A 26,513-nucleotide genomic window follows, 5' to 3' on the forward strand; every position below is an offset into this window, starting at 1 on the left:
TTCTATAGGGCCCTGCGCAAGGGATGAACCTGTGCATTCCTAAATATGCGATTCCTATACGGCTCTGCAGGGGGGGATGAACCTGTAGATGGGAAATCTGGGGGATTCCCACACTAGAAAACCTTCATGTGTGGGTATTGGGCTCTTGGTGGAAAAGCGTGGAATCTGCAACAACAAAAAAAAAAAAGGAAAGGGTCCCTGTCATGCGGATTGATACCTCTTAAGTACTAGGCCGAAGAAGAAGGCCGTTGAGGTAATGAAGGATTATCCAATGAGGAGATATAGTGAGGTCAACGTTCAGCCGCTAAACACTGGGGACAATTCCTAGCAAAACGTTTGACAGCAAAAGAAAAGTGTATTCTAAAAATGGGAAAACTCTCAACGAAGGTAGAGGAGGGTGGAGGGCAAGGCAGAGTGCATGAAGTTCTGGGGCATTTGTACCGTGTACCTATTCCCCCCTGCCGCTTACGCTGCTTTGCACGGACCAGGCAACCATTAAGGGCGCTTCAGGTATAGGCAACGAGTACATGGGGATAGAGGGCACACTTGCCCCTGTTCTCCTCAAACAATGGGGGGGCAGGAGTATTATGTTGCCCCGTGGAGTTTCTACAACCACAAACCATGAAATATAAAAGATTCAGTGACATGCTCTTCGATATCACTGGGCGAAGCAGGGCTTCTGGCTCCTCCCGTGCTGGGCTCGGACCTAATAAAGCTTAGTACACAGCTTGCAAAATTAGCAAGTGTTGCTCATTTCAAAGGGGGAAGGCTGCATCATTGTCCCCTTAGCCTTGATTGGGGAGGTGTGTGAGTGGGGGACCGGCTTAAGCGGTTTGCGGGCATGGGAGAGGTAGGGAATACTAAAGCAGAATGCTGCAGACACACCTCAGCAGGTTAGGCGACTGTTGCTGAGGGGTTATATTTAGACATGCCATGCCTGTAATGCTATGGCTTTCTTCCATTTACTGCTGCTACATGTGCTGTAAAATGTGTGCTTTGGCCCTGGAGATGGAATTTGTGCCGTCATAGCGAAAATAAAAATTTCGTTTTGGACCCCGTTGCGAAAATCAATAGTTGGCACCCAAGAGCCCATGTAAAGAAATGTGTAATCAGAGCTCTATCTCCAAGGACCGGCTCGCTGCCCTTATTCCATTGAGCTCACCACATTAGGATTGCGATGTGTAAATGCTCTGAGCAGACCCAGTCCCTTATGCTGCACTCAATGGACTTGGAGCTGTGAAAGATTCCACTCCCATCTCAGCACCTTGCTCTATGTGGGTCTGCTTCTTGGTCAATTGGTATGATTGTTGCTTTGGGTGCGATAGGGTTGCGGCTTCAAATCCTAAACTGCTGTTGTTTTATTGTGATAGAAGATTTAAATCTTGTGTTTATTTCGTATTTGGAAAGAGTCAAAAAAGAAGTGAGGGCTCGGGACCTCTCGCACCCTAAGCGAGAATCATACCCCTAGACCAACGAGCCACTGCACAGCTGCTGTGCATAATTTCATAAGACTCTCAGATCCACTTTTCCACAGACTGGAGCAGTATCCTCTTATTCATGTTTCAATCGCGCAGTGCAAGATGCTAGAGATCATGGAGAGGATCAGGCAGGGAGGGGCATCGTACAGAGTCAGAGTTGCTTTCAGCAAAATGACACCTCTTTTTTTCCAAACTGTGTACATAAATTAACAAAACGGGCAATGTCTTTCCACCTCTAAATTTAATAGGAGGGTGAACTGATATTAACGATCAGTTGTGATTGCAACACAAAACTCCCATTTAATATCATGCATAAATGAACAGTAAAATAGGAAGCAGTGCTGATGTGGCACGCCACAAGGCTGACTGCTCGCTCATGGCTCTGCTCACAGCTGGCTCGTTGGTCTAGGGGTATGATTCTCGCTTTGGGTGCGAGAGGTCCCGGGTTCAAATCCCGGACGAGCCCCGTTTTGTTTTGGATACATTTAAACGCTCCTTTCGCACCCTGAGCAACAATCACAACCCAAGACCAAGAAGCCATCTATGAGCAGTGGCAAACTATCACCCAACTGCAGGAAGGATCGACTGAAAAGCGCTCATATTTTTTTCACATCAATAGAGGAAGGGCAGTAAAAAACACACGCGAGAAAGATACACTGAAAAGGCGTCATATCAAAAACAAGAAGAAGAGCGTGTGAGTGGTCTAAAGACGTGGGGCTTGCAGGATTAAGCCACTCCAAAGATCACACGCAGTCTTGGTTGGACAGGGGCATGCAAACAAATTATGTAATAGTTGTTCCAAGCCCTCGAGGTCTGTGAGTGCCTCATTTGGGAGGGGAGGAATTCACCTGTGTGTGATTCTGACCCATTGTGTGCAGGTGAAAAAATACGGATCCAAGAACGGGAGGAGGGATAAACCTGCTCCAAGGGATTCCTATATAGCTCAGTGCGGAGGGATGAACCACTACACGAGAGATCCAAGGGATTCCTATACAGCTGGGCGGGGAGGGGTGGACCTGTACATTGGAGATCTGGTATAGTCCTATGGGATTCTTCAGGGAAGGATGAATATGGGAGAGACAAGGGATTCTTATACAGCTGGGCGGGCAGGGATAAGAGATCTTATGTTCATATAGTGCTCAGTGGAGAAGGATGAACATGGGAGATCTGTGGGTTTCCTATACAGCTCGGTGGGCTGGGATGTACCTGTACATGGGAGATCTGCTATTTTCCTATTGGGCTCTGCAGGGAAGGATGGACATGGGTGATCCGTGGGATTCCGATACAGCTGGGAAGGGAGGGACGAACCTGTACATTGGAGATCTTATATTCCTAAAGGGCTCTGCAGGGAGGGATGAACATGGGAGATCCAAGGTATTCCTATCCACTTGGCAGGGAGAGTTGGACCTGTACATGAGAGATCTGGTATATTCATATAGGGGTCTGCAGGGAAGGATGGACATGGGTGATCCGTGGGATTCATATACGGGTGGGCAGGGAGGGATGGACCTGTACATGGGAGATGTGAAATATTCCTATGGGATTCTTCAGGGAAGGATGAATATGGGAGCGCCAAGGGATTCCTACACGGGTGGGCAGGGAGGGATGGACCTGTACATGGGAGATGTGTTATATTCCTATTCTGCAGGGAAGGATGGACGTGGGTGATCCGTGGGATTCCGATACAGCTGGGCATGGAGGGATGAACCTGTACATGGGAGATCTGGTATATTCCTATAGGGCTCTTCAGGGAAGGATGAATATGGGAGATCAAAGGGATTCCTAAGCAGCTGGGTGGGGAGGGGTGGGCCTGTACATGGGAGATCTATATATTCCTATAGGGCTCTTCAGGGAAGGATGAATATGGGCGATCCAAGGGATTCCTATGCAGGTGGGCGGGGAGGGATGGACATGCACATGAGAGATCTGTATATTCCTCTTCAGGGAAGGATGAATATGGGAGATCCAAGGGATCCCTTCACAGCTGGGTGGGGAGGGATGGACCTTTACAGGGGAGATCTGGTATATTCCTATAGGGCTCTTCAGGGAAGGATGAATATGGGAGATCCAAGGGATCCCTTCACAGCTGGGTGGGGAGGGCTGGACCTTTACATGGGAGATCTGGCATATTCCTATAGGGCTCTTCAGGGAAGCCTGAAAATGGGAGACCCAAGGGATTCCTATGCAGCTGAGCGGGGAGGGGTGAACCTGTACATGGGGGATCTGTTATATTCCTAAAGGTCTCTGCTGGGAAGGATGAACATTGGGGATCTGTGAGATCCATGTAGGGCTCAGTGGGAAGTGAGGAATATGTTCAATCCTATGTGTGCTATTCCTATACGGCTGTGCTCGGAGGGATGAGCAGACACATAGATGTGAGGGATTTCTGTAGGGATGCACGGGGAGGGATGTACATGCTAATGTGTGCAAATTCCATTCAGCTCTAAATTGAGGGATGAACTTATAAACGGGAGATCTCTAGAAGAATGAACATATACATGGGAGATCTGTGGGATTCTCATGGGGGTGGGGGGAAATGATATATAGTAGATGTGGGGGATTCTTAAAGGGCTCTGCGGAGAGGGATGAACCTGCACAGGGAAGATTTATGGGGTTTGTATATTGGCTCATCGGGAAGGGATTAACCTGTTCCTGGGAGATATATGGGATGAGGCCTATATGGCTTCGCAGGGAGGGATAACCCTGCACATGGTGATCAATGGGATTCCTATACAGTTCTGTGTGGAGAGATGAGCCGATAAATGACAGATATCTGAGGTCCCTTTGCTACCTTTGCAGGGATGGAGGAAACGAAACACAGGAGATATGGGGGATTCCTCTAGGGCTCTGAGGGGAATGGTGAGCCTTTAAACTGAAGATCCTTGGCATTCCTATTGAGCACGACGGACGGGATGAACCTGGGCATTCCTATATGCAAGATTCCTATTGGGCTCCACGGGGAGGGGTGAATCGGCTCCTGTGAGATATATTGGATGATGCATATGAAGCTTTGCCGGAAGGGATGAACCTGTAATTGGGAGATTTGGGGGATTTCCATACTAGATTTGCAAGAAGGGAGGAAACGATACATGCGAGATATGAGGGATTTCTAGATGGCTTAGCTGGGAATGTTGAACCTGTACACTGGAGATCCTTGGGATTTCTATTGGGCCCTGCGCAAGGGATGAACCTGTGCATTCCTAAATATGCGATTCCTATACGGCTCTGCAGGGGGGGATGAACCTGTAGATGGGAAATCTGGGGGATTCCCACACTAGAAAACCTTCATCTGTGGGTATTGGGCTCTTGGTGGAAAAGCGTGGAATCTGCAACAACAAAAAAAAAAGGAAAGGGTCCCTGTCATGCGGATTGATACCTCTTAAGTACTAGGCCGAAGAAGAAGGCCGTTGAGGTAATGAAGGATTATCCAATGAGGAGATATAGTGAGGTCAACGTTCAGCCGCTAAACACTGGGGACAATTCCTAGCAAAACGTTTGACAGCAAAAGAAAAGTGTATTCTAAAAATGGGAAAACTCTCAACGAAGGTAGAGGAGGGAGGAGGGCAAGGCAGAATGCATGAAGTTCTGGGGCATTTGTACCGTGTACCTATTCCCCCCTGCCGCTTACGCTGCTTTGCACGGACCAGGCAACCATTAAGGGCGCTTCAGGTATAGGCAACGAGTACATGGGGATAGAGGGCACACTTGCCCCTGTTCTCCTCAAACAATGGGGGGGCAGGAGTATTATGTTGCCCCGTGGAGTTTCTACAACCACAAACCATGAAATATAAAATATTCAGTGACATGCTCTTCGATATCACTGGGCGAAGCAGGGCTTCTGGCTCCTCCCGTGCTGGGCTCGGACTTAATAAAGCTTAGTACACAGCTTGCAAAATTAGCAAGTGTTGCTCATTTCAAAGAGGGAAGGCTGCATCATTGTCCCCTTAGCCTTGATTGGGGAGGTGTGTGAGCGGGGGACCGGCTTAAGCGGTTTGCGGGCATGGGAGAGGTAGGGAATACTAAAGCAGAATGCTGCAGACACACCTCAGCAGGTTAGGCGACTGTTGCTGAGGGGTTATATTTAGACATGCCATGCCTGTAATGCTATGGCTTTCTTCCATTTACTGCTGCTACATGTGCTGTAAAATGTGTGCTTTGGCCCTGGAGATGGAGTTTGTGCCGTCATAGCGAAAATAAAAATTTCGTTTTGGACCCCGTTGCGAAAATCAATAGTTGGCACCCAAGAGCCCATGTAAAGAAATGTGTAATCAGAGCTCTATCTCCAAGGACCGGCTCGCTGCCCTTATTCCATTGAGCTCACCACATTAGGATTGCGATGTGTACATGCTCTGAGCAGCCCAAGTCCCTTATGCTGCACTCAATGGACTTGGAGCTGTGAAAGATTCCACTCCCATCTCAGCACCTTGCTCTATGTGGGTCTGCTTCTTGGTCAATTGGTATGATTGTTGCTTTGGGTGCGATAGGGTTGCGGCTTCAAATCCTAAACTGCTGTTTTTTTATTGTGATAGAAGATTTAAATCTTGTGTTTATTTCGTAATTGGAAAGAGTCAAAAAAGAAGTGAGGGCTCGTCCGGGATTTGAACCAGGGACCTCTCGCACCCTAAGCGAGAATCATACCCCTAGACCAACGAGCCACTGCACAGCTGCTGTGCATAATTTCATAAGACTCTCAGATCCACTTTTCCACAGACTGGAGCAGTATCCTCTTATTCATGTTTCAATCGCGCAGTGCAAGATGCTAGAGATCATGGAGAGGATCAGGCAGGGAGGGGCATCGTACAGAGTCAGAGTTGCTTTCAGCAAAATGACACCTCTTTTTTTCCAAACTGTGTACATAAATTAACAAAACGGGCAATGTCTTTCCACCTCTAAATTTAATAGGAGGGTGAACTGATATTAACGATCAGTTGTGATTGCAACACAAAACTCCCATTTAATATCATGCATAAATGAACAGTAAAATAGGAAGCAGTGCTGATGTGGCACGCCACAAGGCTGACTGCTCGCTCATGGCTCTGCTCACACTGAATACACTGAAAAGGCGTCATATCAAAAACAAGAAGAAGAGCGTGTGAGTGGTCTAAAGACGTGGGGCTTGCAGGATTAAGCCACTCCAAAGATCACACGCAGTCTTGGTTGGACAGGGGCATGCAAACAAATTATGTAATAGTTGTTCCAAGCCCTCGAGGTCTGTGAGTGCCTCATTTGGGAGGGGAGGAATTCACCTGTGTGTGATTCTGACCCATTGTGTGCAGGTGAAAAAATACGGATCCAAGAACGGGAGGAGGGATAAACCTGCTCCAAGGGATTCCTATATAGCTCAGTGCGGAGGGATGAACCACTACACGAGAGATCCAAGGGATTCCTATACAGCTGGGCGGGGAGGGGTGGACCTGTACATTGGAGATCTGGTATAGTCCTATGGGATTCTTCAGGGAAGGATGAATATGGGAGAGACAAGGGATTCTTATACAGCTGGGCGGGCAGGGATAAGAGATCTTATGTTCATATAGTGCTCAGTGGAGAAGGATGAACATGGGAGATCTGTGGGTTTCCTATACAGCTCGGTGGGCTGGGATGTACCTGTACATGGGAGATCTGCTATTTTCCTATTGGGCTCTGCAGGGAAGGATGGACATGGGTGATCCGTGGGATTCCGATACAGCTGGGAAGGGAGGGACGAACCTGTACATTGGAGATCTTATATTCCTAAAGGGCTCTGCAGGGAGGGATGAACATGGGAGATCCAAGGTATTCCTATCCACTTGGCAGGGAGAGTTGGACCTGTACATGAGAGATCTGGTATATTCATATAGGGGTCTGCAGGGAAGGATGGACATGGGTGATCCGTGGGATTCATATACGGGTGGGCAGGGAGGGATGGACCTGTACATGGGAGATGTGAAATATTCCTATGGGATTCTTCAGGGAAGGATGAATATGGGAGCGCCAAGGGATTCCTACACGGGTGGGCAGGGAGGGATGGACCTGTACATGGGAGATGTGTTATATTCCTATTCTGCAGGGAAGGATGGACGTGGGTGATCCGTGGGATTCCGATACAGCTGGGCATGGAGGGATGAACCTGTACATGGGAGATCTGGTATATTCCTATAGGGCTCTTCAGGGAAGGATGAATATGGGAGATCAAAGGGATTCCTAAGCAGCTGGGTGGGGAGGGGTGGGCCTGTACATGGGAGATCTATATATTCCTATAGGGCTCTTCAGGGAAGGATGAATATGGGCGATCCAAGGGATTCCTATGCAGGTGGGCGGGGAGGGATGGACATGCACATGAGAGATCTGTATATTCCTCTTCAGGGAAGGATGAATATGGGAGATCCAAGGGATCCCTTCACAGCTGGGTGGGGAGGGATGGACCTTTACAGGGGAGATCTGGTATATTCCTATAGGGCTCTTCAGGGAAGGATGAATATGGGAGATCCAAGGGATCCCTTCACAGCTGGGTGGGGAGGGCTGGACCTTTACATGGGAGATCTGGCATATTCCTATAGGGCTCTTCAGGGAAGCCTGAAAATGGGAGACCCAAGGGATTCCTATGCAGCTGAGCGGGGAGGGGTGAACCTGTACATGGGGGATCTGTTATATTCCTAAAGGTCTCTGCTGGGAAGGATGAACATTGGGGATCTGTGAGATCCATGTAGGGCTCAGTGGGAAGTGAGGAATATGTTCAATCCTATGTGTGCTATTCCTATACGGCTGTGCTCGGAGGGATGAGCAGACACATAGATGTGAGGGATTTCTGTAGGGATGCACGGGGAGGGATGTACATGCTAATGTGTGCAAATTCCATTCAGCTCTAAATTGAGGGATGAACTTATAAACGGGAGATCTCTAGAAGAATGAACATATACATGGGAGATCTGTGGGATTCTCATGGGGGTGGGGGGAAATGATATATAGTAGATGTGGGGGATTCTTAAAGGGCTCTGCGGAGAGGGATGAACCTGCACAGGGAAGATTTATGGGGTTTGTATATTGGCTCATCGGGAAGGGATTAACCTGTTCCTGGGAGATATATGGGATGAGGCCTATATGGCTTCGCAGGGAGGGATAACCCTGCACATGGTGATCAATGGGATTCCTATACAGTTCTGTGTGGAGAGATGAGCCGATAAATGACAGATATCTGAGGTCCCTTTGCTACCTTTGCAGGGATGGAGGAAACGAAACACAGGAGATATGGGGGATTCCTCTAGGGCTCTGAGGGGAATGGTGAGCCTTTAAACTGAAGATCCTTGGCATTCCTATTGAGCACGACGGACGGGATGAACCTGGGCATTCCTATATGCAAGATTCCTATTGGGCTCCACGGGGAGGGGTGAATCGGCTCCTGTGAGATATATTGGATGATGCATATGAAGCTTTGCCGGAAGGGATGAACCTGTAATTGGGAGATTTGGGGGATTTCCATACTAGATTTGCAAGAAGGGAGGAAACGATACATGCGAGATATGAGGGATTTCTAGATGGCTTAGCTGGGAATGTTGAACCTGTACACTGGAGATCCTTGGGATTTCTATTGGGCCCTGCGCAAGGGATGAACCTGTGCATTCCTAAATATGCGATTCCTATACGGCTCTGCAGGGGGGGATGAACCTGTAGATGGGAAATCTGGGGGATTCCCACACTAGAAAACCTTCATCTGTGGGTATTGGGCTCTTGGTGGAAAAGCGTGGAATCTGCAACAACAAAAAAAAAAGGAAAGGGTCCCTGTCATGCGGATTGATACCTCTTAAGTACTAGGCCGAAGAAGAAGGCCGTTGAGGTAATGAAGGATTATCCAATGAGGAGATATAGTGAGGTCAACGTTCAGCCGCTAAACACTGGGGACAATTCCTAGCAAAACGTTTGACAGCAAAAGAAAAGTGTATTCTAAAAATGGGAAAACTCTCAACGAAGGTAGAGGAGGGAGGAGGGCAAGGCAGAATGCATGAAGTTCTGGGGCATTTGTACCGTGTACCTATTCCCCCCTGCCGCTTACGCTGCTTTGCACGGACCAGGCAACCATTAAGGGCGCTTCAGGTATAGGCAACGAGTACATGGGGATAGAGGGCACACTTGCCCCTGTTCTCCTCAAACAATGGGGGGGCAGGAGTATTATGTTGCCCCGTGGAGTTTCTACAACCACAAACCATGAAATATAAAAGATTCAGTGACATGCTCTTCGATATCACTGGGCGAAGCAGGGCTTCTGGCTCCTCCCGTGCTGGGCTCGGACTTAATAAAGCTTAGTACACAGCTTGCAAAATTAGCAAGTGTTGCTCATTTCAAAGAGGGAAGGCTGCATCATTGTCCCCTTAGCCTTGATTGGGGAGGTGTGTGAGCGGGGACCGGCTTAAGCGGTTTGCGGGCATGGGAGAGGTAGGGAATACTAAAGCAGAATGCTGCAGACACACCTCAGCAGGTTAGGCGACTGTTGCTGAGGGGTTATATTTAGACATGCCATGCCTGTAATGCTATGGCTTTCTTCCATTTACTGCTGCTACATGTGCTGTAAAATGTGTGCTTTGGCCCTGGAGATGGAGTTTGTGCCGTCATAGCGAAAATAAAAATTTCGTTTTGGACCCCGTTGCGAAAATCAATAGTTGGCACCCAAGAGCCCATGTAAAGAAATGTGTAATCAGAGCTCTATCTCCAAGGACCGGCTCGCTGCCCTTATTCCATTGAGCTCACCACATTAGGATTGCGATGTGTACATGCTCTGAGCAGCCCAAGTCCCTTATGCTGCACTCAATGGACTTGGAGCTGTGAAAGATTCCACTCCCATCTCAGCACCTTGCTCTATGTGGGTCTGCTTCTTGGTCAATTGGTATGATTGTTGCTTTGGGTGCGATAGGGTTGCGGCTTCAAATCCTAAACTGCTGTTGTTTTATTGTGATAGAAGATTTAAATCTTGTGTTTATTTCGTAATTGGAAAGAGTCAAAAAAGAAGTGAGGGCTCGTCCGGGATTTGAACCAGGGACCTCTCGCACCCTAAGCGAGAATCATACCCCTAGACCAACGAGCCACTGCACAGCTGCTGTGCATAATTTCATAAGACTCTCAGATCCACTTTTCCACAGACTGGAGCAGTATCCTCTTATTCATGTTTCAATCGCGCAGTGCAAGATGCTAGAGATCATGGAGAGGATCAGGCAGGGAGGGGCATCGTACAGAGTCAGAGTTGCTTTCAGCAAAATGACACCTCTTTTTTTCCAAACTGTGTACATAAATTAACAAAACGGGCAATGTCTTTCCACCTCTAAATTTAATAGGAGGGTGAACTGATATTAACGATCAGTTGTGATTGCAACACAAAACTCCCATTTAATATCATGCATAAATGAACAGTAAAATAGGAAGCAGTGCTGATGTGGCACGCCACAAGGCTGACTGCTCGCTCATGGCTCTGCTCACACTGAATACACTGAAAAGGCGTCATATCAAAAACAAGAAGAAGAGCGTGTGAGTGGTCTAAAGACGTGGGGCTTGCAGGATTAAGCCACTCCAAAGATCACACGCAGTCTTGGTTGGACAGGGGCATGCAAACAAATTATGTAATAGTTGTTCCAAGCCCTCGAGGTCTGTGAGTGCCTCATTTGGGAGGGGAGGAATTCACCTGTGTGTGATTCTGACCCATTGTGTGCAGGTGAAAAAATACGGATCCAAGAACGGGAGGAGGGATAAACCTGCTCCAAGGGATTCCTATATAGCTCAGTGCGGAGGGATGAACCACTACACGAGAGATCCAAGGGATTCCTATACAGCTGGGCGGGGAGGGGTGGACCTGTACATTGGAGATCTGGTATAGTCCTATGGGATTCTTCAGGGAAGGATGAATATGGGAGAGACAAGGGATTCTTATACAGCTGGGCGGGCAGGGATAAGAGATCTTATGTTCATATAGTGCTCAGTGGAGAAGGATGAACATGGGAGATCTGTGGGTTTCCTATACAGCTCGGTGGGCTGGGATGTACCTGTACATGGGAGATCTGCTATTTTCCTATTGGGCTCTGCAGGGAAGGATGGACATGGGTGATCCGTGGGATTCCGATACAGCTGGGAAGGGAGGGACGAACCTGTACATTGGAGATCTTATATTCCTAAAGGGCTCTGCAGGGAGGGATGAACATGGGAGATCCAAGGTATTCCTATCCACTTGGCAGGGAGAGTTGGACCTGTACATGAGAGATCTGGTATATTCATATAGGGGTCTGCAGGGAAGGATGGACATGGGTGATCCGTGGGATTCATATACGGGTGGGCAGGGAGGGATGGACCTGTACATGGGAGATGTGAAATATTCCTATGGGATTCTTCAGGGAAGGATGAATATGGGAGCGCCAAGGGATTCCTACACGGGTGGGCAGGGAGGGATGGACCTGTACATGGGAGATGTGTTATATTCCTATTCTGCAGGGAAGGATGGACGTGGGTGATCCGTGGGATTCCGATACAGCTGGGCATGGAGGGATGAACCTGTACATGGGAGATCTGGTATATTCCTATAGGGCTCTTCAGGGAAGGATGAATATGGAAGATCAAAGGGATTCCTAAGCAGCTGGGTGGGGAGGGGTGGGCCTGTACATGGGAGATCTATATATTCCTATAGGGCTCTTCAGGGAAGGATGAATATGGGCGATCCAAGGGATTCCTATGCAGGTGGGCGGGGAGGGATGGACATGCACATGAGAGATCTGTATATTCCTCTTCAGGGAAGGATGAATATGGGAGATCCAAGGGATCCCTTCACAGCTGGGTGGGGAGGGATGGACCTTTACAGGGGAGATCTGGTATATTCCTATAGGGCTCTTCAGGGAAGGATGAATATGGGAGATCCAAGGGATCCCTTCACAGCTGGGTGGGGAGGGCTGGACCTTTACATGGGAGATCTGGCATATTCCTATAGGGCTCTTCAGGGAAGCCTGAAAATGGGAGACCCAAGGGATTCCTATGCAGCTGAGCGGGGAGGGGTGAACCTGTACATGGGGGATCTGTTATATTCCTAAAGGTCTCTGCTGGGAAGGATGAACATTGGGGATCTGTGAGATCCATGTAGGGCTCAGTGGGAAGTGAGGAATATGTTCAATCCTATGTGTGCTATTCCTATACGGCTGTGCTCGGAGGGATGAGCAGACACATAGATGTGAGGGATTTCTGTAGGGATGCACGGGGAGGGATGTACATGCTAATGTGTGCAAATTCCATTCAGCTCTAAATTGAGGGATGAACTTATAAACGGGAGATCTCTAGAAGAATGAACATATACATGGGAGATCTGTGGGATTCTCATGGGGGTGGGGGGAAATGATATATAGTAGATGTGGGGGATTCTTAAAGGGCTCTGCGGAGAGGGATGAACCTGCACAGGGAAGATTTATGGGGTTTGTATATTGGCTCATCGGGAAGGGATTAACCTGTTCCTGGGAGATATATGGGATGAGGCCTATATGGCTTCGCAGGGAGGGATAACCCTGCACATGGTGATCAATGGGATTCCTATACAGTTCTGTGTGGAGAGATGAGCCGATAAATGACAGATATCTGAGGTCCCTTTGCTACCTTTGCAGGGATGGAGGAAACGAAACACAGGAGATATGGGGGATTCCTCTAGGGCTCTGAGGGGAATGGTGAGCCTTTAAACTGAAGATCCTTGGCATTCCTATTGAGCACGACGGACGGGATGAACCTGGGCATTCCTATATGCAAGATTCCTATTGGGCTCCACGGGGAGGGGTGAATCGGCTCCTGTGAGATATATTGGATGATGCATATGAAGCTTTGCCGGAAGGGATGAACCTGTAATTGGGAGATTTGGGGGATTTCCATACTAGATTTGCAAGAAGGGAGGAAACGATACATGCGAGATATGAGGGATTTCTAGATGGCTTAGCTGGGAATGTTGAACCTGTACACTGGAGATCCTTGGGATTTCTATTGGGCCCTGCGCAAGGGATGAACCTGTGCATTCCTAAATATGCGATTCCTATACGGCTCTGCAGGGGGGGATGAACCTGTAGATGGGAAATCTGGGGGATTCCCACACTAGAAAACCTTCATCTGTGGGTATTGGGCTCTTGGTGGAAAAGCGTGGAATCTGCAACAACAAAAAAAAAAGGAAAGGGTCCCTGTCATGCGGATTGATACCTCTTAAGTACTAGGCCGAAGAAGAAGGCCGTTGAGGTAATGAAGGATTATCCAATGAGGAGATATAGTGAGGTCAACGTTCAGCCGCTAAACACTGGGGACAATTCCTAGCAAAACGTTTGACAGCAAAAGAAAAGTGTATTCTAAAAATGGGAAAACTCTCAACGAAGGTAGAGGAGGGAGGAGGGCAAGGCAGAATGCATGAAGTTCTGGGGCATTTGTACCGTGTACCTATTCCCCCCTGCCGCTTACGCTGCTTTGCACGGACCAGGCAACCATTAAGGGCGCTTCAGGTATAGGCAATGAGTACATGGGGATAGAGGGCACACTTGCCCCTGTTCTCCTCAAACAATGGGGGGGCAGGAGTATTATGTTGCCCCGTGGAGTTTCTACAACCACAAACCATGAAATATAAAATATTCAGTGACATGCTCTTCGATATCACTGGGCGAAGCAGGGCTTCTGGCTCCTCCCGTGCTGGGCTCGGACTTAATAAAGCTTAGTACACAGCTTGCAAAATTAGCAAGTGTTGCTCATTTCAAAGAGGGAAGGCTGCATCATTGTCCCCTTAGCCTTGATTGGGGAGGTGTGTGAGCGGGGGACCGGCTTAAGCGGTTTGCGGGCATGGGAGAGGTAGGGAATACTAAAGCAGAATGCTGCAGACACACCTCAGCAGGTTAGGCGACTGTTGCTGAGGGGTTATATTTAGACATGCCATGCCTGTAATGCTATGGCTTTCTTCCATTTACTGCTGCTACATGTGCTGTAAAATGTGTGCTTTGGCCCTGGAGATGGAGTTTGTGCCGTCATAGCGAAAATAAAAATTTCGTTTTGGACCCCGTTGCGAAAATCAATAGTTGGCACCCAAGAGCCCATGTAAAGAAATGTGTAATCAGAGCTCTATCTCCAAGGACCGGCTCGCTGCCCTTATTCCATTGAGCTCACCACATTAGGATTGCGATGTGTACATGCTCTGAGCAGCCCAAGTCCCTTATGCTGCACTCAATGGACTTGGAGCTGTGAAAGATTCCACTCCCATCTCAGCACCTTGCTCTATGTGGGTCTGCTTCTTGGTCAATTGGTATGATTGTTGCTTTGGGTGCGATAGGGTTGCGGCTTCAAATCCTAAACTGCTGTTGTTTTATTGTGATAGAAGATTTAAATCTTGTGTTTATTTCGTAATTGGAAAGAGTCAAAAAAGAAGTGAGGGCTCGTCCGGGATTTGAACCAGGGACCTGTTGCACCCTAAGCGAGAATCATACCCCTAGACCAACGAGCCACTGCACAGCTGCTGTGCATAATTTCATAAGACTCTCAGATCCACTTTTCCACAGACTGGAGCAGTATCCTCTTATTCATGTTTCAATCGCGCAGTGCAAGATGCTAGAGATCATGGAGAGGATCAGGCAGGGAGGGGCATCGTACAGAGTCAGAGTTGCTTTCAGCAAAATGACACCTCTTTTTTTCAAAACTGTGTACATAAATTAACAAAACGGGCAATGTCTTTCCACCTCTAAATTTAATAGGAGGGTGAACTGATATTAACGATCAGTTGTGATTGCAACACAAAACTCCCATTTAATATCATGCATAAATGAACAGTAAAATAGGAAGCAGTGCTGATGTGGCACGCCACAAGGCTGACTGCTCGCTCATGGCTCTGCTCACAGCTGGCTCGTTGGTCTAGGGGTATGATTCTCGCTTTGGGTGCGAGAGGTCCCGGGTTCAAATCCCGGACGAGCCCCGTTTTGTTTTGGATACATTTAAACGCTCCTTTCGCACCCTGAGCAACAATCACAACCCAAGACCAAGAAGCCATCTATGAGCAGTGGCAAACTATCACCCAACTGCAGGAAGGATCGACTGAAAAGCGCTCATATTTTTTTCACATCAATAGAGGAAGGGCAGTAAAAAACACACGCGAGAAAGATACACTGAAAAGGCGTCATATCAAAAACAAGAAGAAGAGCGTGTGAGTGGTCTAAAGACGTGGGGCTTGCAGGATTAAGCCACTCCAAAGATCACACGCAGTCTTGGTTGGACAGGGGCATGCAAACAAATTATGTAATAGTTGGTCCAAGCCCTCGAGGTCTGTGAGTGCCTCATTTGGGAGGGGAGGAATTCACCTGTGTGTGATTCTGACCCATTGTGTGCAGGTGAAAAAATACGGATCCAAGAACGGGAGGAGGGATAAACCTGCTCCAAGGGATTCCTATATAGCTCAGTGCGGAGGGATGAACCACTACATGAGAGATCCAAGGGATTCCTATACAGCTGGGCGGGGAGGGGTGGACCTGTACATTGGAGATCTGGTATAGTCCTATGGGATTCTTCAGGGAAGGATGAATATGGGAGATACAAGGGATTCTTATACAGCTGGGCGGGCAGGGATAAGAGATCTTATGTTCATATAGTGCTCAGTGGAGAAGGATGAACATGGGAGATCTGTGGGTTTCCTATACAGCTCGGTGGGCTGGGATGTACCTGTACATGGGAGATCTGCTATTTTCCTATTGGGCTCTGCAGGGAAGGATGGACATGGGTGATCCGTGGGATTCCGATACAGCTGGGAAGGGAGGGACGAACCAGTACATTGGAGATGTTATATTCCTATAGGGCTCTGCAGGGAGGGATGAACATGGGAGATCCAAGGGATTCCTATCCACTTGGCAGGGAGAGTTGGACCTGTACATGAGAGATCTGTTATATTCATATAGGGGTCTGCAGGGAAGGATGGACATGGGTTATCCGTGGGATTCATATACGGGTGGGCAGGGAGGGATGGACCTGTACATGGGAGATCTGAAATATTCCTATGGGATTCTTCAGGGAAGGATGAATATGGGAGCGCCAAGGGATTCCTACACGGGTGGGCAGGGAGGGATGGACCTGTACATGGGAGATGTGTTATATTCCTATTCTGCAGGGAAGGATGGACGTGGGTGATCCGTGGGATTCCGATACAGCTGGGCATGGTGGGATGAACCTGTACATGGGAGATCTGGTATATTCCTATAGGGCTCTTCAGGGAAGGATGAATATGGGAGATCAAAGGGATTCCTAAGCAGCTGGGTGGGGAGGGGTGGGCCTGTACATGGGAGATCTATATATTCCTATAGGGCTCTTCAGGGAAGGATGAATATGGGCGATCCAAGGGATTCCTATGCGGGTGGGCGGGGAGGGATGGACATGCACATGAGAGATCTGTATATTCCTCTTCAGGGAAGGATGAATATGGGAGATCCAAGGGATCCCTTCACAGCTGGGTGGGGAGGGATGGACCTTTACAGGGGAGATCTGGTATATTCCTATAGGGCTCTTCAGGGAAGGATGAATATGGGAGATCCAAGGGATCCCTTCACAGCTGGGTGGGGAGGGATGGACCTTTACATGGGAGATCTGGCATATTCCTATAGGGCTCTTCAGGGAAGCCTGAAAATGGGAGACCCAAGGGATTCCTATGCAGCTGAGCGGGGAGGGGTGAACCTGTACATGGGGGATCTGTTATATTCCTAAAGGTCTCTGCTGGGAAGGATGAACATTGGGGATCTGTGAGATCCATGTAGGGCTCAGTGGGAAGTGTGGAATATGTTCAATCCTATGTGTGCTATTCCTATACGGCTGTGCTCGGAGGGATGAGCAGACACATAGATGTGAGGGATTTCTGTAGGGATGCACGGGGAGGGATGTACATGCTAATGTGTGCAAATTCCATTCAGCTCTAAATTGAGGGATGAACTTATAAACGGGAGATCTCTAGAAGAATGAACATATACATGGGAGATCTGTGGGATTCTCATGGGGGTGGGGGGAAATGATATATAGTAGATGTGGGGGATTCTTAAAGGGCTCTGCGGAGAGGGATGAACCTGCACAGGGAAGATTTATGGGGTTTGTATATTGGCTCATCGGGAAGGGATTAACCTGTTCCTGGGAGATATATGGGATGAGGCCTATATGGCTTCGCAGGGAGGGATAACCCTGCACATGGTGATCAATGGGATTCCTATACAGTTCTGTGTGGAGAGATGAGCCGAGAAATGACAGATATCTGAGGTCCCTTTGCTACCTTTGCAGGGATGGAGGAAACGAAACACAGGAGATATGGGGGATTCCTCTAGGGCTCTGAGGGGAATGGTGAGCCTTTAAACTGAAGATCCTTGGCATTCCTATTGAGCACGACGGACGGGATGAACCTGGGCATTCCTATATGCAAGATTCCTATTGGGCTCCACGGGGAGGGGTGAATCGGCTCCTGTGAGATATATTGGATGATGCATATGCAGCTTTGCCGGAAGGGATGAACCTGTAATTGGGAGATTTGGGGGATTTCCATACTAGATTTGCAAGAAGGGAGGAAACGATACATGCGAGATATGAGGGATTTCTAGATGGCTTAGCTGGGAATGTTGAACCTGTACACTGGAGATCCTTGGGATTTCTATAGGGCCCTGCGCAAGGGATGAACCTGTGCATTCCTAAATATGCGATTCCTATACGGCTCTGCAGGGGGGGATGAACCTGTAGATGGGAAATCTGGGGGATTCCCACACTAGAAAACCTTCATCTGTGGGTATTGGGCTCTTGGTGGAAAAGCGTGGAATCTGCAACAACAAAAAAAAAAAGGAAAGGGTCCCTGTCATGCGGATTGATACCTCTTAAGTACTAGGCCGAAGAAGAAGGCCGTTGAGGTAATGAAGGATTATCCAATGAGGAGATATAGTGAGGTCAACGTTCAGCCGCTAAACACTGGGGACAATTCCTAGCAAAACGTTTGCCAGCAAAAGAAAAGTGTATTCTAAAAATGGGAAAACTCTCAACGAAGGTAGAGGAGGGAGGAGGGCAAGGCAGAGTGCATGAAGTTCTGGGGCATTTGTACCGTGTACCTATTCCCCCCTGCCGCTTACGCTGCTTTGCACGGACCAGGCAACCATTAAGGGCGCTTCAGGTATAGGCAACGAGTACATGGGGATAGAGGGCACACTTGCCCCTGTTCTCCTCAAACAATGGGGGGGCAGGAGTATTATGTTGCCCCGTGGAGTTTCTACAACCACAAACCATGAAATATAAAAGATTCAGTGACATGCTCTTCGATATCACTGGGCGAAGCAGGGCTTCTGGCTCCTCCCGTGCGGGGCTCGGACTTAATAAAGCTTAGTACACAGCTTGCAAAATTAGCAAGTGTTGCTCATTTCAAAGGGGGAAGGCTGCATCATTGTCCCCTTAGCCTTGATTGGGGAGGTGTGTGAGTGGGGGACCGGCTTAAGCGGTTTGCGGGCATGGGAGAGGTAGGGAATACTAAAGCAGAATGCTGCAGACACACCTCAGCAGGTTAGGCGACTGTTGCTGAGGGGTTATATTTAGACATGCCATGCCTGTAATTCTATGGCTTTCTTCCATTTACTGCTGCTACATGTGCTGTAAAATGTGTGCTTTGGCCCTGGAGATGGAATTTGTGCCGTCATAGCGAAAATAAAAATTTCGTTTTGGACCCCGTTGCGAAAATCAATAGTTGGCACCCAAGAGCCCATGTAAAGAAATGTGTAATCAGAGCTCTATCTCCAAGGACCGGCTCGCTGCCCTTATTCCATTGAGCTCACCACATTAGGATTGCGATGTGTACATGCTCTGAGCAGCCCCAGTCCCTTATGCTGCACTCAATGGACTTGGATCTGTGAAAGATTCCACTCCCATCTCAGCACCTTGCTCTATGTGGGTCTGCTTCTTGGTCAATTGGTATGATTGTTGCTTTGGGTGCGATAGGGTTGCGGCTTCAAATCCTAAACTGCTGTTGTTTTATTGTGATAGAAGATTTAAATCTTGTGTTTATTTCGTATTTGGAAAGAGTCAAAAAAGAAGTGAGGGCTCGTCCGGGATTTGAACCCGGGACCTCTCGCACCCTAAGCGAGAATCATACCCCTAGACCAACGAGCCACTGCACAGCTGCTGTGCATAATTTCATAAGACTCTCAGATCCACTTTTCCACAGACTGGAGCAGTATCCTCTTATTCATGTTTCAATCGCGCAGTGCAAGATGCTAGAGATCATGGAGAGGATCAGGCAGGGAGGGGCATCGTACAGAGTCAGAGTTGCTTTCAGCAAAATGACACCTCTTTTTTTCAAAACTGTGTACATAAATTAACAAAACGGGCAATGTCTTTCCACCTCTAAATTTAATAGGAGGGTGAACTGATATTAACGATCAGTTGTGATTGCAACACAAAACTCCCATTTAATATCATGCATAAATGAACAGTAAAATAGGAAGCAGTGCTGATGTTGCACGCCACAAGGCTGACTGCTTGCTCATGGCTCTGCTCACAGCTGGCTCGTTGGTCTAGGGGTATGATTCTCGCTTTGGGTGCGAGAGGTCACGGGTTCAAATCCCGGACGAGCCCCGTTTTGTTTTGGATACATTTAAACGCTCCTTTCGCACCCTGAGCAACAATCACAACCCAAGACCAAGAAGCCATCTATGAGCAGTGGCAAACTATCACCCAACTGCAGGAAGGATCGACTGAAAAGCGCTCATATTTTTTTCACATCAATAGAGGAAGGGCAGTAAAAAACACACGCGAGAAAGATACACTGAAAAGGCGTCATATCAAAAACAAGAAGAAGAGCGTGTGAGTGGTCTAAAGACGTGGGGCTTGCAGGATTAAGCCACTCCAAAGATCACACGCAGTCTTGGTTGGACAGGGGCATGCAAACAAATTATGTAATAGTTGTTCCAAGCCCTCGAGGTCTGTGAGTGCCTCATTTGGGAGGGGAGGAATTCACCTGTGTGTGATTCTGACCCATTGTGTGCAGGTGAAAAAATACGGATCCAAGAACGGGAGGAGGGATAAACCTGCTCCAAGGGATTCCTATATAGCTCAGTGCGGAGGGATGAACCACTACACGAGAGATCCAAGGGATTCCTATACAGCTGGGCGGGGAGGGGTGGACCTGTACATTGGAGATCTGGTATAGTCCTATGGGATTCTTCAGGGAAGGATGAATATGGGAGAGACAAGGGATTCTTATACAGCTGGGCGGGCAGGGATAAGAGATCTTATGTTCATATAGTGCTCAGTGGAGAAGGATGAACATGGGAGATCTGTGGGTTTCCTATACAGCTCGGTGGGCTGGGATGTACCTGTACATGGGAGATCTGCTATTTTCCTATTGGGCTCTGCAGGGAAGGATGGACATGGGTGATCCGTGGGATTCCGATACAGCTGGGAAGGGAGGGACGAACCTGTACATTGGAGATCTTATATTCCTAAAGGGCTCTGCAGGGAGGGATGAACATGGGAGATCCAAGGTATTCCTATCCACTTGGCAGGGAGAGTTGGACCTGTACATGAGAGATCTGGTATATTCATATAGGGGTCTGCAGGGAAGGATGGACATGGGTGATCCGTGGGATTCATATACGGGTGGGCAGGGAGGGATGGACCTGTACATGGGAGATGTGAAATATTCCTATGGGATTCTTCAGGGAAGGATGAATATGGGAGCGCCAAGGGATTCCTACACGGGTGGGCAGGGAGGGATGGACCTGTACATGGGAGATGTGTTATATTCCTATTCTGCAGGGAAGGATGGACGTGGGTGATCCGTGGGATTCCGATACAGCTGGGCATGGAGGGATGAACCTGTACATGGGAGATCTGGTATATTCCTATAGGGCTCTTCAGGGAAGGATGAATATGGGAGATCAAAGGGATTCCTAAGCAGCTGGGTGGGGAGGGGTGGGCCTGTACATGGGAGATCTATATATTCCTATAGGGCTCTTCAGGGAAGGATGAATATGGGCGATCCAAGGGATTCCTATGCAGGTGGGCGGGGAGGGATGGACATGCACATGAGAGATCTGTATATTCCTCTTCAGGGAAGGATGAATATGGGAGATCCAAGGGATCCCTTCACAGCTGGGTGGGGAGGGATGGACCTTTACAGGGGAGATCTGGTATATTCCTATAGGGCTCTTCAGGGAAGGATGAATATGGGAGATCCAAGGGATCCCTTCACAGCTGGGTGGGGAGGGCTGGACCTTTACATGGGAGATCTGGCATATTCCTATAGGGCTCTTCAGGGAAGCCTGAAAATGGGAGACCCAAGGGATTCCTATGCAGCTGAGCGGGGAGGGGTGAACCTGTACATGGGGGATCTGTTATATTCCTAAAGGTCTCTGCTGGGAAGGATGAACATTGGGGATCTGTGAGATCCATGTAGGGCTCAGTGGGAAGTGAGGAATATGTTCAATCCTATGTGTGCTATTCCTATACGGCTGTGCTCGGAGGGATGAGCAGACACATAGATGTGAGGGATTTCTGTAGGGATGCACGGGGAGGGATGTACATGCTAATGTGTGCAAATTCCATTCAGCTCTAAATTGAGGGATGAACTTATAAACGGGAGATCTCTAGAAGAATGAACATATACATGGGAGATCTGTGGGATTCTCATGGGGGTGGGGGGAAATGATATATAGTAGATGTGGGGGATTCTTAAAGGGCTCTGCGGAGAGGGATGAACCTGCACAGGGAAGATTTATGGGGTTTGTATATTGGCTCATCGGGAAGGGATTAACCTGTTCCTGGGAGATATATGGGATGAGGCCTATATGGCTTCGCAGGGAGGGATAACCCTGCACATGGTGATCAATGGGATTCCTATACAGTTCTGTGTGGAGAGATGAGCCGATAAATGACAGATATCTGAGGTCCCTTTGCTACCTTTGCAGGGATGGAGGAAACGAAACACAGGAGATATAGGGGATTCCTCTAGGGCTCTGAGGGGAATGGTGAGCCTTTAAACTGAAGATCCTTGGCATTCCTATTGAGCACGACGGACGGGATGAACCTGGGCATTCCTATATGCAAGATTCCTATTGGGCTCCACGGGGAGGGGTGAATCGGCTCCTGTGAGATATATTGGATGATGCATATGAAGCTTTGCCGGAAGGGATGAACCTGTAATTGGGAGATTTGGGGGATTTCCATACTAGATTTGCAAGAAGGGAGGAAACGATACATGCGAGATATGAGGGATTTCTAGATGGCTTAGCTGGGAATGTTGAACCTGTACACTGGAGATCCTTGGGATTTCTATTGGGCCCTGCGCAAGGGATGAACCTGTGCATTCCTAAATATGCGATTCCTATACGGCTCTGCAGGGGGGGATGAACCTGTAGATGGGAAATCTGGGGGATTCCCACACTAGAAAACCTTCATCTGTGGGTATTGGGCTCTTGGTGGAAAAGCGTGGAATCTGCAACAACAAAAAAAAAAGGAAAGGGTCCCTGTCATGCGGATTGATACCTCTTAAGTACTAGGCCGAAGAAGAAGGCCGTTGAGGTAATGAAGGATTATCCAATGAGGAGATATAGTGAGGTCAACGTTCAGCCGCTAAACACTGGGGACAATTCCTAGCAAAACGTTTGACAGCAAAAGAAAAGTGTATTCTAAAAATGGGAAAACTCTCAACGAAGGTAGAGGAGGGAGGAGGGCAAGGCAGAATGCATGAAGTTCTGGGGCATTTGTACCGTGTACCTATTCCCCCCTGCCGCTTACGCTGCTTTGCACGGACCAGGCAACCATTAAGGGCGCTTCAGGTATAGGCAATGAGTACATGGGGATAGAGGGCACACTTGCCCCTGTTCTCCTCAAACAATGGGGGGGCAGGAGTATTATGTTGCCCCGTGGAGTTTCTACAACCACAAACCATGAAATATAAAATATTCAGTGACATGCTCTTCGATATCACTGGGCGAAGCAGGGCTTCTGGCTCCTCCCGTGCTGGGCTCGGACTTAATAAAGCTTAGTACACAGCTTGCAAAATTAGCAAGTGTTGCTCATTTCAAAGAGGGAAGGCTGCATCATTGTCCCCTTAGCCTTGATTGGGGAGGTGTGTGAGCGGGGGACCGGCTTAAGCGGTTTGCGGGCATGGGAGAGGTAGGGAATACTAAAGCAGAATGCTGCAGACACACCTCAGCAGGTTAGGCGACTGTTGCTGAGGGGTTATATTTAGACATGCCATGCCTGTAATGCTATGGCTTTCTTCCATTTACTGCTGCTACATGTGCTGTAAAATGTGTGCTTTGGCCCTGGAGATGGAGTTTGTGCCGTCATAGCGAAAATAAAAATTTCGTTTTGGACCCCGTTGCGAAAATCAATAGTTGGCACCCAAGAGCCCATGTAAAGAAATGTGTAATCAGAGCTCTATCTCCAAGGACCGGCTCGCTGCCCTTATTCCATTGAGCTCACCACATTAGGATTGCGATGTGTACATGCTCTGAGCAGCCCAAGTCCCTTATGCTGCACTCAATGGACTTGGAGCTGTGAAAGATTCCACTCCCATCTCAGCACCTTGCTCTATGTGGGTCTGCTTCTTGGTCAATTGGTATGATTGTTGCTTTGGGTGCGATAGGGTTGCGGCTTCAAATCCTAAACTGCTGTTGTTTTATTGTGATAGAAGATTTAAATCTTGTGTTTATTTCGTAATTGGAAAGAGTCAAAAAAGAAGTGAGGGCTCGTCCGGGATTTGAACCAGGGACCTCTCGCACCCTAAGCGAGAATCATACCCCTAGACCAACGAGCCACTGCACAGCTGCTGTGCATAATTTCATAAGACTCTCAGATCCACTTTTCCACAGACTGGAGCAGTATCCTCTTATTCATGTTTCAATCGCGCAGTGCAAGATGCTAGAGATCATGGAGAGGATCAGGCAGGGAGGGGCATCGTACAGAGTCAGAGTTGCTTTCAGCAAAATGACACCTCTTTTTTTCCAAACTGTGTACATAAATTAACAAAACGGGCAATGTCTTTCCACCTCTAAATTTAATAGGAGGGTGAACTGATATTAACGATCAGTTGTGATTGCAACACAAAACTCCCATTTAATATCATGCATAAATGAACAGTAAAATAGGAAGCAGTGCTGATGTGGCACGCCACAAGGCTGACTGCTCGCTCATGGCTCTGCTCACAGCTGGCTCGTTGGTCTAGGGGTATGATTCTCGCTTTGGGTGCGAGAGGTCCCGGGTTCAAATCCCGGACGAGCCCCGTTTTGTTTTGGATACATTTAAACGCTCCTTTCGCACCCTGAGCAACAATCACAACCCAAGACCAAGAAGCCATCTATGAGCAGTGGCAAACTATCACCCAACTGCAGGAAGGATCGACTGAAAAGCGCTCATATTTTTTTCACATCAATAGAGGAAGGGCAGTAAAAAACACACGCGAGAAAGATACACTGAAAAGGCGTCATATCAAAAACAAGAAGAAGAGCGTGTGAGTGGTCTAAAGACGTGGGGCTTGCAGGATTAAGCCACTCCAAAGATCACACGCAGTCTTGGTTGGACAGGGGCATGCAAACAAATTATGTAATAGTTGTTCCAAGCCCTCGAGGTCTGTGAGTGCCTCATTTGGGAGGGGAGGAATTCACCTGTGTGTGATTCTGACCCATTGTGTGCAGGTGAAAAAATACGGATCCAAGAACGGGAGGAGGGATAAACCTGCTCCAAGGGATTCCTATATAGCTCAGTGCGGAGGGGTGAACCACTACATGAGAGATCCAAGGGATTCCTATACAGCTGGGCGGGGAGGGGTGGACCTGTACATTGGAGATCTGGTATAGTCCTATGGGATTCTTCAGGGAAGGATGAATATGGGAGATACAAGGGATTCTTATACAGCTGGGCGGGCAGGGATAAGAGATCTTATGTTCATATAGTGCTCAGTGGAGAAGGATGAACATGGGAGATCTGTGGGTTTCCTATACAGCTCGGTGGGCTGGGATGTACCTGTACATGGGAGATCTGCTATTTTCCTATTGGGCTCTGCAGGGAAGGATGGACATGGGTGATCCGTGGGATTCCGATACAGCTGGGAAGGGAGGGACGAACCAGTACATTGGAGATGTTATATTCCTATAGGGCTCTGCAGGGAGGGATGAACATGGGAGATCCAAGGGATTCCTATCCACTTGGCAGGGAGAGTTGGACCTGTACATGAGAGATCTGTTATATTCATATAGGGGTCTGCAGGGAAGGATGGACATGGGTTATCCGTGGGATTCATATACGGGTGGGCAGGGAGGGATGGACCTGTACATGGGAGATCTGAAATATTCCTATGGGATTCTTCAGGGAAGGATGAATATGGGAGCGCCAAGGGATTCCTACACGGGTGGGCAGGGAGGGATGGACCTGTACATGGGAGATGTGTTATATTCCTATTCTGCAGGGAAGGATGGACGTGGGTGATCCGTGGGATTCCGATACAGCTGGGCATGGTGGGATGAACCTGTACATGGGAGATCTGGTATATTCCTATAGGGCTCTTCAGGGAAGGATGAATATGGGAGATCAAAGGGATTCCTAAGCAGCTGGGTGGGGAGGGGTGGGCCTGTACATGGGAGATCTATATATTCCTATAGGGCTCTTCAGGGAAGGATGAATATGGGCGATCCAAGGGATTCCTATGCGGGTGGGCGGGGAGGGATGGACATGCACATGAGAGATCTGTATATTCCTCTTCAGGGAAGGATGAATATGGGAGATCCAAGGGATCCCTTCACAGCTGGGTGGGGAGGGATGGACCTTTACAGGGGAGATCTGGTATATTCCTATAGGGCTCTTCAGGGAAGGATGAATATGGGAGATCCAAGGGATCCCTTCACAGCTGGGTGGGGAGGGATGGACCTTTACATGGGAGATCTGGCATATTCCTATAGGGCTCTTCAGGGAAGCCTGAAAATGGGAGACCCAAGGGATTCCTATGCAGCTGAGCGGGGAGGGGTGAACCTGTACATGGGGGATCTGTTATATTCCTAAAGGTCTCTGCTGGGAAGGATGAACATTGGGGATCTGTGA

General features: G+C 48.4%; 4 non-coding genes across 4 annotated transcripts; all 4 read left to right on the top strand.

The window, feature by feature from the left end:
- Positions 1-1,872: 1,872 nt before the first annotated feature.
- On the top strand, positions 1,873-1,944 carry TRNAP-UGG (transfer RNA proline (anticodon UGG)). Its single transcript has one exon. It is a non-coding gene; the product is annotated as a tRNA-Pro (tRNA).
- Positions 1,945-15,321: 13,377 nt separating this feature from the next.
- On the top strand, positions 15,322-15,393 carry TRNAP-UGG (transfer RNA proline (anticodon UGG)). The gene has a single exon. It is a non-coding gene; the product is annotated as a tRNA-Pro (tRNA).
- A 4,583-nt stretch (positions 15,394-19,976) lies between these two features.
- TRNAP-UGG (transfer RNA proline (anticodon UGG)) lies at positions 19,977-20,048 on the top strand. Its single transcript has one exon. It is a non-coding gene; the product is annotated as a tRNA-Pro (tRNA).
- Positions 20,049-24,630: 4,582 nt separating this feature from the next.
- On the top strand, positions 24,631-24,702 carry TRNAP-UGG (transfer RNA proline (anticodon UGG)). Its single transcript has one exon. It is a non-coding gene; the product is annotated as a tRNA-Pro (tRNA).
- Positions 24,703-26,513: the final 1,811 nt, after the last annotated feature.

The sequence above is a fragment of the Ambystoma mexicanum genome, chromosome 12, assembly GCF_040938575.1.
Source record: "Ambystoma mexicanum isolate Mex_15411 chromosome 12, UKY_AmexF1_1, whole genome shotgun sequence".
In the NCBI taxonomy this organism is placed as follows: domain Eukaryota; kingdom Metazoa; phylum Chordata; class Amphibia; order Caudata; family Ambystomatidae; genus Ambystoma; species Ambystoma mexicanum.